We start from the raw sequence: 9,620 nt of genomic DNA, 5'->3' as shown, positions 1-9,620 counted from the left end.
GGTCCAGGGTCTATCCAACACGGATAGATCGGGGAACAGACATGACAAAAAGAAACACAGACTAAACACACTACGGAGACCAGCAGAACAAACACCCAACAATACAATACAAATAATACACTACAAAGACCGGCAACCTTACAGGGGAAAACACAGGACTTAAATACAGGAACAGGTAACAAGTGTTAACTAGACACAGGTGAAAACAATCAAGGGCAGAGTCTAAAAACAGGTGGAAATAATTAAGGGCAGAGTCCGGAAACAAGGGGGCAGAACAGGGAAGAATCAAAACAAAGAAAGCACATGGACAAGACCAGAATGTAAACACAAGCACACAGAGGACTGGGAGGGGCCAATTGTGACAAATTGACTGTGTTAACTGAATGTTTTAACTGACTGTGTTAACTGAGTAAGATAATTGACTGTGTTAATGGAGTAAGATAATTGACTGTGTTAACTGAATGTGATGACTGAATGCGTTAACTGACTACATCGAATGAATGTGTCACTTGACTGTGATGATCGACTATGTTAACTATGTTAACTGACTGTTAACTGAATGTGAGAGCTAAATGTGTTAACTGACGTGGTAACTGAATTAGTTAATTGATTGTGTTAATGTCAGAATTGTCTGTGTTAATGAACAGAATTAGCTGGCTGTGAGAATTGACAGTGTTAACTGACTTTGTTAACTGAATGTTGTAATTGACTGTTAGCTGAAATTTTTATAATTAGAGTTCTGAAATTATGATTTTATTGTTATACTATTTAAATATACATTCACCAGCCACTTTATTAGGTTCAGTTGCTTGTTAACAAAAATAGCTAATCAGCCAATCACAGGGCCACAACTCAATGCATTTAGGCATGTAGAGGTGGTCCAGACAACTTGCTCAAGTGCAGACCGAGCATCAGAACGGGGAAGAAAAGTGATTTAAGGAACTTTGAACGTGGCGTGGTTGTTGGTGCCAGACGGGCTGGTCTGAGTATTTCAGAAACTGCTGATCTGCTGGGATTTTCACGCACAACCATCTCTAGAGTTTACAGAGAATGGTCCGAAAAAGAGGAAACATCCAGTGAGCGGCAGTTATGTGGATGTCAGGTCAGAGGAGAATGGGCAGACTGGTTCGAGATGATAGAAAGGCAACTCAAATGACCAACCAAAATCTCTGAGGAATGTTTCCACCACCTCGTAAGTGAGAGTAACCTTGAAAGTAGCGCAAGAAGAATTAAGGCAGTTCTGATGGCAAAAGGGGGTCCAACCTTTTACTAGCAAGGTGTACCTAATAAAGTGGCTGGTGAGTGTTGTGTCAAATTAATTACACGGTTACACAATGAATTACATTACATTTAAAGTTCAAGTCTGCACTTTCTACCTTTCTTACAATGCCAAGAAATGTCAAAAACATGACAAAATGTAAAAGATTTTTTTCCGTAAAACAAGACCGTGCACACAACAATAATATCATTGTTAAATCCCAAATAAACTCAAATCATAGCAACTTCTGCTTACAAACACAAATGTAGCATGGATTCATTAATTAATTAACTGTTTAATTAAAAATTATGAATTTATGTGCGTGTTTCAATGAGCTACAAGTAAGAAACTGAAAATCAAATAAGCTTAACTTAAAAATCATTACAATGCCCAGCGTACATTGTGGAATAAAACTCTTAAAAACAAAACTTCCAAAACAGTGTTCTGTTCCACTTTTAGTTAAATAACCTTTCCGTGGATGCTCCCTTAAATGACCATACTTGTAAATGAGATGTGTGTGAAGAACCTTAGTCACTTTTAAAAAGCCTCAACATAAACGTTCTATACCTATTATAATTTTTTCCCCAAAAGAATGTGAGAATTTTGTGCATAGTTTATAACAAAAGACTGAATGTAGCAGCACTGACTTTGCTATGGTTACTGAAAGGCTTTCCCTTTAAAGAAACACTTCAGCCAATGACAACTCAATCCTAACAGCTAAAACCAAGCTAATTAGTAAAGGATCTCATTTGCATAAGTCTCACTGGTCTCACTTGTTTTCAGGCATTTCTAGCATTGTTTGCATTTTTCAGTGATGCGTAGTTAAGGAAAGAGAAAGTGACTTCCAGAGAAAATCTGCCTATGAGCTTCTAAAGAAATCATTATCAAGTCCTGTCAAGTCAGACAAAGCAAGTCATGCAGGTGCAGGTTTGTGACTCCAAAAATTCTAAACAGGTGTCTGGACATGGTTTTGTCAACAAAGCCTTTTTAAATGTATTTATTTATATTTTGGCCTGTGACACAAACCAGCGACCAATCATTAATGAATTTTCCAAAAAAAAACAGTAGCTAAAGATATCACGAAAAGACTGCAACGTGAGCATCTCCTTAAACACTCTTTTTAATAGGCCTTTGAAGTTGTGTTGACATTGTGTAGTCAGCATCATGCCCAAGTAAGGAACACTGAGTCTGAACTGTTTTTGTCTTTGGGAAATGAAAGCCATTTCCAAAAAGTATCAATCATGCCATGTGATGAACAAGTGACCCAGAGTTGAAATCTTTTGTCCTATGTACATTTCCCCTCCCACCAAAATACCCAACACAAACTAGCAAGCTTTGTTAAGCGTGGTAATGAAATTTGGCAGTAGTACATTAAAACTTGAGTATCTGGTGTTGTTATATAATGGGCCATCCAGATGACGCCTCTTCATACGCAGAGTGCTACATCTTGCACCTGAAAAGAAGTTGGATGTGCTTTTTAGGGGTGGGTTAACATATTTGTTTGACAATTAGGTAAACATGAGACAGTGATTTAAGAGAATGCTGAAGATGATAGATCAACACTTAGAAACTCTTATACTCTTAGAAAGGGTTTATAAGTGGATTGAAAGTCATTTTATTGGTTATTAATTAAACCATAAACATATAAAAAAGGGCAACAGTTATTTGTTACTTGCCAATTAGTGAGCCCACATTCAGCTATCCTGTAAACCACAAATCTTTCTGGTTACCTATCTTACTCTGTCTTCTCCATCAATCAGTACTATAACTGTCAGCTTCATCTGACATTCATCAGATAGACCAATTCACTCTTACTCTTTATTTTTGTTATTGTTGAAGTCAAAGTTTATGGCCTAAGTATTAATAATCATTGCTAAACTCATTCATAAATAAACCCTTTATACGGTTAGTCTTATAAAGGTTAGGTTAATATAATACATTAGTTTATTATAAATTGGTACCAATATTTAAATAACACACAAACAAAAGCAAACATGCATTGTGTTTGAAAACAGCCCAAATTAGAGAGAAGGCAACCTCAACATTCATTGGTCAGTTGAACAATGTGTGGCTGTCTTTCATGGGTGCTCAGAACAAGAGTTTTTCAACTTTAAAATGAGAAACACATTTCACAGGTTAGAGGATGCGTGTTGCTCCGTAGACGATGATGAAAAGAAGCATGGAGAGATGCACTGTCTCTTCACATTGTAAGAGGAATAGCTTGTCTAGTTTGACTCCTTAAAGCTATACTATGTAAATTGTGGGGATTTGGAGACCTCTGTGGAGGAAATGTGTAATTGCATGCAATGTATGGAAGAACATTTTGCAACACTGGTTGTGCTTCGTAACCCCATGACTGGATAAATCTGATGATTGTCAGTGCATTAAACAAGTGTTCAAAGAGAACACAAGTCAAAAATTGGTGTCTTCTGAGGATGTAAGTGAATTATAAACTATTGTCATTATATCTTCATTGGAACAATGTTGATTTTGCATTTTAGATATAAACATCAAGGTGGACCTTCTTTTGAATGAAAATATATAAAGATGATTGACGTGGTCCAAAAAAACTCCCAAAAAATCTGACTTGATGCCTCTGACATTTCAATGATTGTAGTTTTACATTTTATATTTTGTTTTATTTATTTTTTATTCTAGTTTAACAAAAAGAATTCTACGCAGTGCTTCTCTTCAGAGAATCCAGTGATACCTTGGGAAAATATATAAACAGGGCAAAATACGTCAATGTACCATTTTTGTTTCCCATCGTGATTTTGAGAATACACTTTTCCCAGAGAGAAAACTGGTTTAGACTGGCTTAGTTCCTTATTTGGGCATAACACCAACTACAAAATGATCCACTGCTTCAGTGTATATTGTCAAGATTAAAACCGCTTTCATTTTATGCTGAAAAAATGTTTTGTAGTGCAGACAGACGTTACTTCAGAGCTCATGACAACTGGAATGTAGTCTACAGTTATCTCTCACGATTCTAAACAAAGGTGAGCTTTTAATTTTCACAAACAATTATATGCCAAACAACTCAGTCTAGGTATGTTGTGCATGCCATCTATACCCTGTTTGACATGTCAGGGGTATTTAAACACTCACTGCGAAAGTGTGATGACAGTTAAAGCACATTTTATGTTCTTCAAACAGAAAAATGACAGCTCATTTTTGCAGCCAGGAAACCTTTTCAGGGTTCTGATGAATGTTTTCAAGTGTTGTTTTTCACCACCACCACCTTAGCCTGAAGACATGCTTTTGTCACAGCTGCTGCAGTTTGTGTCATGTGTGGTATTCAGTTCCCATACCCAAGTAAGTTGGTTCAGCATCAATACTGCTGTTTGGTCACACCTCTGACTTTATTTACCTTCCCTTGTAAAAATGAAGTGTATTTAAGTATGTATTTTTAACTATACTTAATTTGGACAGTACATGCTTTTAATGTTAATACTTCATATATACTTAAATACATACTACATGCATTATTTTGGAACAACTTATGACAACTTAAGTGTATTTAAATTGTAATTAATTTATGTTTCAATCTACCTTAAAAGCATTAATTTGTCCTTTTGAGTGTTTTTTTTTCAGTTAACTTATGTAGATTCAAATGTGATTTTAAACACAATTGTTATTACACTTGGAATACATTATAAATGCGCTTCTTTATGTACAGATGTACACATGGCATATACTTCCGTGCTACTTTATTTATGATATACTGCAATTAAAATAAACTTCTATCAAATAAAAAGTGCACGATGAAATATATTTTATTCTCATTAAATACATGTTTTTACTTAATAGATAATGCATTTAAGTGTACTTTTATGCAATGCATACTCAAGTGTAGATTACTTTGGAGCAACATTTAAATTAAATTATATTTAAGTAATGCCTAAGTGTGCTTTTCTATTCTAAACTGGAAAAGCTTATTTTACAAATTCACTTAATTATGCATTAACGCACAAATGTATACTTACACTTACTATATTATTTTTAAATAAACCAATAAACATACTATTCATGCACTAACTTGCTACTTAATTTGAATTATACTGCCACTAAAATGCAGACATACAGTGATATTTACACATTTATTGCAATAGCAACTCAACACATTTATGCTATATTTTTACAGAAATAATAAGGCAAAAGCTGTGAATGTCCAACAAGCAAGTTTATTTAAATTAATTCACTCAGCCTGAGTCACTGAACAAAGTAACTGTATACTGTAAAAGTGGTTCATCAGATCAAAAAATTACTTCGTGATAGCAAGCAAGTGGATTGGTTTTATTCAACTTAAAAAATGACACTGATTGAAAGAATAGTTTATTCAAAGTATTTATTTAGGATAAATAAAGTGATCTGATTAGCCACTTTTACAGTGTATTGATGCAAACAGGAAAGTAAAAACTTTAAAATAAAGAATAAATAAAAGATTAATTATAACTATTTTTAAACTTTAGCTGTCTGTTATGTCCTTTGTCAGTCAGCCCATCTGTTATTCTTTGGTCTTCCTCTTTGTCTGTCCCTTAGCCGTCAGTCAGTCTGTTACTGTCCTGTTTGTTTGTTATCCCCTCTGTCTGTCAGTTCAGTCTTGTTGTCTGTTACTCAGTAGGTCTCTCTTTGTCCGTCTCCTGGTTTTTGTCATTAGCAACAGGTCTTTGGAAGCCTTGATCACTTTCTTGAACTCTCTTTGAATAGCAATCATTGTTGCACTTTCTTCTGAAGACAACCCTGACATCTGATGGAGAGGTCCCAGGGAACTGTGATAGAACAGTATCTATAATTACAAAAAAAGAATGATTACTTTAGAACTCAATAGAAATGCACAAAACACACCTAATTTCTAAAAACGTCAAATTTGGGAAGGGATACATTTATTACATGTGAAATAAAATGTTAATATTACTGCAGTCAGTTCTTATTTTTATCCAGTGTTTTTCAGTTTTCAATGTTTTTCAGTTTCATAACTGTGTGCAAGTAACTGTGGCAAATGGTTAGAACAGGTTTGTGGGTGGGGTAGAAGTGGAGTGGGGGTATTTGGGTATTTCCTTTGCTATATAGTTTCATCCTGTAATTTTCCCTTTTAAGAAATTCAACTGTCACAAACAAAATTTACCAAAATCTGCCTCATTCTCTGAAGCTGTTCCAGTTTTATTCATTACCATTTCATTTCATATTCATTCTCATATTCTCATATTAATATGTATCAATGGGAGCGCTGACTTTTGCAGGGTCTAAGGGATTATTTTCCCAGTGAGGCTTGAGGTGGCCAGGGTCTCACAACCAAAAACATAACTGCTAACTCTTGTGAAAAAATGTACATTTAGTCCTTCAAAACGTCCTTTTAGGAATCACCAGTCCAGCAGCCAGCGTGATCTGTTCAGAAATTCAAAGAATACAAAAATATAGTAGGTGACAAAAGAGTTATATATGCATGCACACATGGAAAAGCACATCACTGCTTATTAATCTGTTCTGTTTGCTCAGTGAGTTTCTTAACGCAGTTCTATTCCTCAAATACAAAAGTATACGGTTATGTTTGCCACCTGCCACTGAGCGTAGAACAGTGCTCATACCATTTCCACTGGTGCTGATGCAATAGGCTGCAGATCACTAGATGATGTAGAGCATGAGATTGTGGGTGAGGCAGGAGGCACCTTCATTGCTGCCACAAGCTCCTTCAATGTTTTCACCACATCTGGTAACTCTAAGCAAGAGAAGCAGGGTTACCATTGGGGGATGTTTTAGAAATTGTTTTTGTTAACATATTGTCAGGCAAACCCATAATGCATAAACTCTTACATACCTTTCAAGGCTGAAACAATTTCATCACTGATCATCTGAGCTCTCTTTTTGGGAGACTGCAAGAAGCTTTTTTCACTTTCAGCATCTATCAGACTCTTTAACACAACAAATATACAACAGATTGAATTCTCAAGTGCTAATGAAGGAGGTGATTACTAACAAAGTTTCTATATTGTAGGTTTTCCTATCTAATTGCCTTTGTAAGACATAGTACATAGTATACAGGATAAAAAAATTACATTACAAACTCTCTTTACACAGCCATGGAAGAATGTGCTCAATCCAGCTGAAAGTGTTAAGCAACTGATCTATCAGTTAATGATTGTTACTTTAACTGTTACTGTACGTTGTTACTGTACTGTTACTTTAACTGTTACTGTAACTGTTTATTTAAGACGTTACCTGAATGTAACTGTTTATTTAAGATGTTACCTGAACATTATGCTGCTACTCTCTACCTGCACTGTACACTTTATATACAGATCACTGTTTACATCTCTTTTTGCACCACTAGTACTTCTGCATTTACTGTACTGTACTACAATTCACCATGCACATTTCTGTCTATATACCTGATACACTAGAATATCTGACTATGCACATACTGTCTATACGTCCAATATATCTGTTATAACCTTTGCTTATGCACATTTTGCCTATTTTCGATACTTGTACTTACTGACTATGCGCATTTTGTCTTGTCTTTTACTGTTTTTTGTCTTTGCACTGTTGCTATTTATCTTTTATTACTGCACTGGAAAAGTAGCCCAATAGTGTTTCGTTATACTGCACTACCCTGTATTGTATAATGACAATAAAGTTGAATTGAATTGAATTTAGAGCTGGATAGCAGAAAGGCTGAGTTATGTCTAAGCACTTTGAGTTTTATTAGAGATCTCTTCTCTAATAGCATAAATAAACTAACCATTTTTGTAGTAAAGACTGCCCCACCTGTTTTCCCGCTTTGTTCTATAATACTTTATACTAACAATGTTTGCTATCCGGTGTCGACCAGAGGAGGATGGGTTCCCCTTCTGAGTCTTGGTTCCTCTCAAAGTTTCTTCCTCTTATCCTTAGGGAGTTTTTCCTTGCCACTGTCACCACTGGCTTGCTCATGGAGGCTTGGACCCGGATTTTCTCTTTTCTTTTTCTTTCTGTCATACTGATTGTTCTGTAAAGCTGCTTTGTGACAACACCTGCTGTAAAAAGCACTATATAAATAAACTTTGCTTTCTTGCTGAAACTCATAATTTTTGGTGACTGATTTACGGGCGTGGATTCCAGGTCAACAGCTGTTATGCCTGAGTCTGTGTCTGTATCGGAAAGTGGTGGTGCTGTGTTAGAATCAGGCTGTTTCCTTTTTTTCAGATCTTCTTTAAGAGCCTCAACCATGTGCTTGGCTGCCGTTTTTGTCAGTACCTGATCAGAAAAGAAAGAAATAAGGGGCTGTTATGGGATTACAGGGACAAAAGTCACTTTAACATTTTAATTCTGCCAGTTAACATTACCATGTTGCTCTTGCATCACTTTCTAACAGCATTTTTACAGTATTTACCAATGTGTTTTATAGCTTTTTGAAACTGATTTACCAAATTTCAAAGTAATCTAAAAAAAATCTTAAACCGATAACCTTTTGGACAAAAAGTGAAGTCTTTCATAGCATGACATAAGTGTCCGCCAGTGTGTATTTTTTCCCCCACACAAATGACCACTTTACAGCAGTTTATAAACTCAATACATTTGCCTTCTAATGTTTGTCTAGTGTTCCCAAAAGCAAAAACAAGCTGTTAAGGACACCCACTACCCAACTGCTAACTAGAATGGGTGATGTTTCATCTCAGTATGGCAGTGACACTGACGTAGTAGCGTGTGTGGTTCTGGTTGTGTTTTGTTTTATTTGTTTGGGGTTTTTTTTAAAGCAAATATCAGTGTCACTGCTAAGTTAAGAGTGGACCACCACCAAAAATATCTGGACAAGAGCAGCTCTGTGGTCAGAAACTGATCACTGACATGTGTCAGACTCCAGTCCTCACAGACCAAATCACTGCAGATTTAGGCACATTGTCTTATTAAACACACCTGATTCAGCCCATCAGCTAATCAATATATCAATAATTAGGATTTTTTTCACCAGACAATCATGCTTATTATTATTAGACGCTGTCCAGGCCTTCATCATCAGTACAAGGCAGGAGTATCTAGTTACTAGCAATTCAGTGTATCTGAGCAATAGGTTTTGATTTGCAAGTGTTTAATTTAGTCCATGTCTGGGCTGAATAATTTATGGAAAATATTTAATTGACTAATACTGCGACTGTAATTTGATTTGTGAATATTATCTGTAAGGTATAAGGTTTAGGCCTATTTTTTTGGCCAAGAAGTCTAGATTACACACCTTTTCTGGCTTGACCCTTGAATGTAGTGTTCCAAACGGCCAGTAAGTTGTGGTTGTGATGTCACAACACATGGAGGTTTGGTTGCCTGTGACTGGTTGGACTTATCTACAAGCACTTTACAAGCTCTCTGTTATAAGTTTCAATTT

The sequence above is a fragment of the Pygocentrus nattereri genome, chromosome 12, assembly GCF_015220715.1.
Source record: "Pygocentrus nattereri isolate fPygNat1 chromosome 12, fPygNat1.pri, whole genome shotgun sequence".
Classification (NCBI taxonomy): Eukaryota; Metazoa; Chordata; class Actinopteri; order Characiformes; family Serrasalmidae; genus Pygocentrus; species Pygocentrus nattereri.
This window is presented reverse-complemented; position numbering follows the sequence as displayed.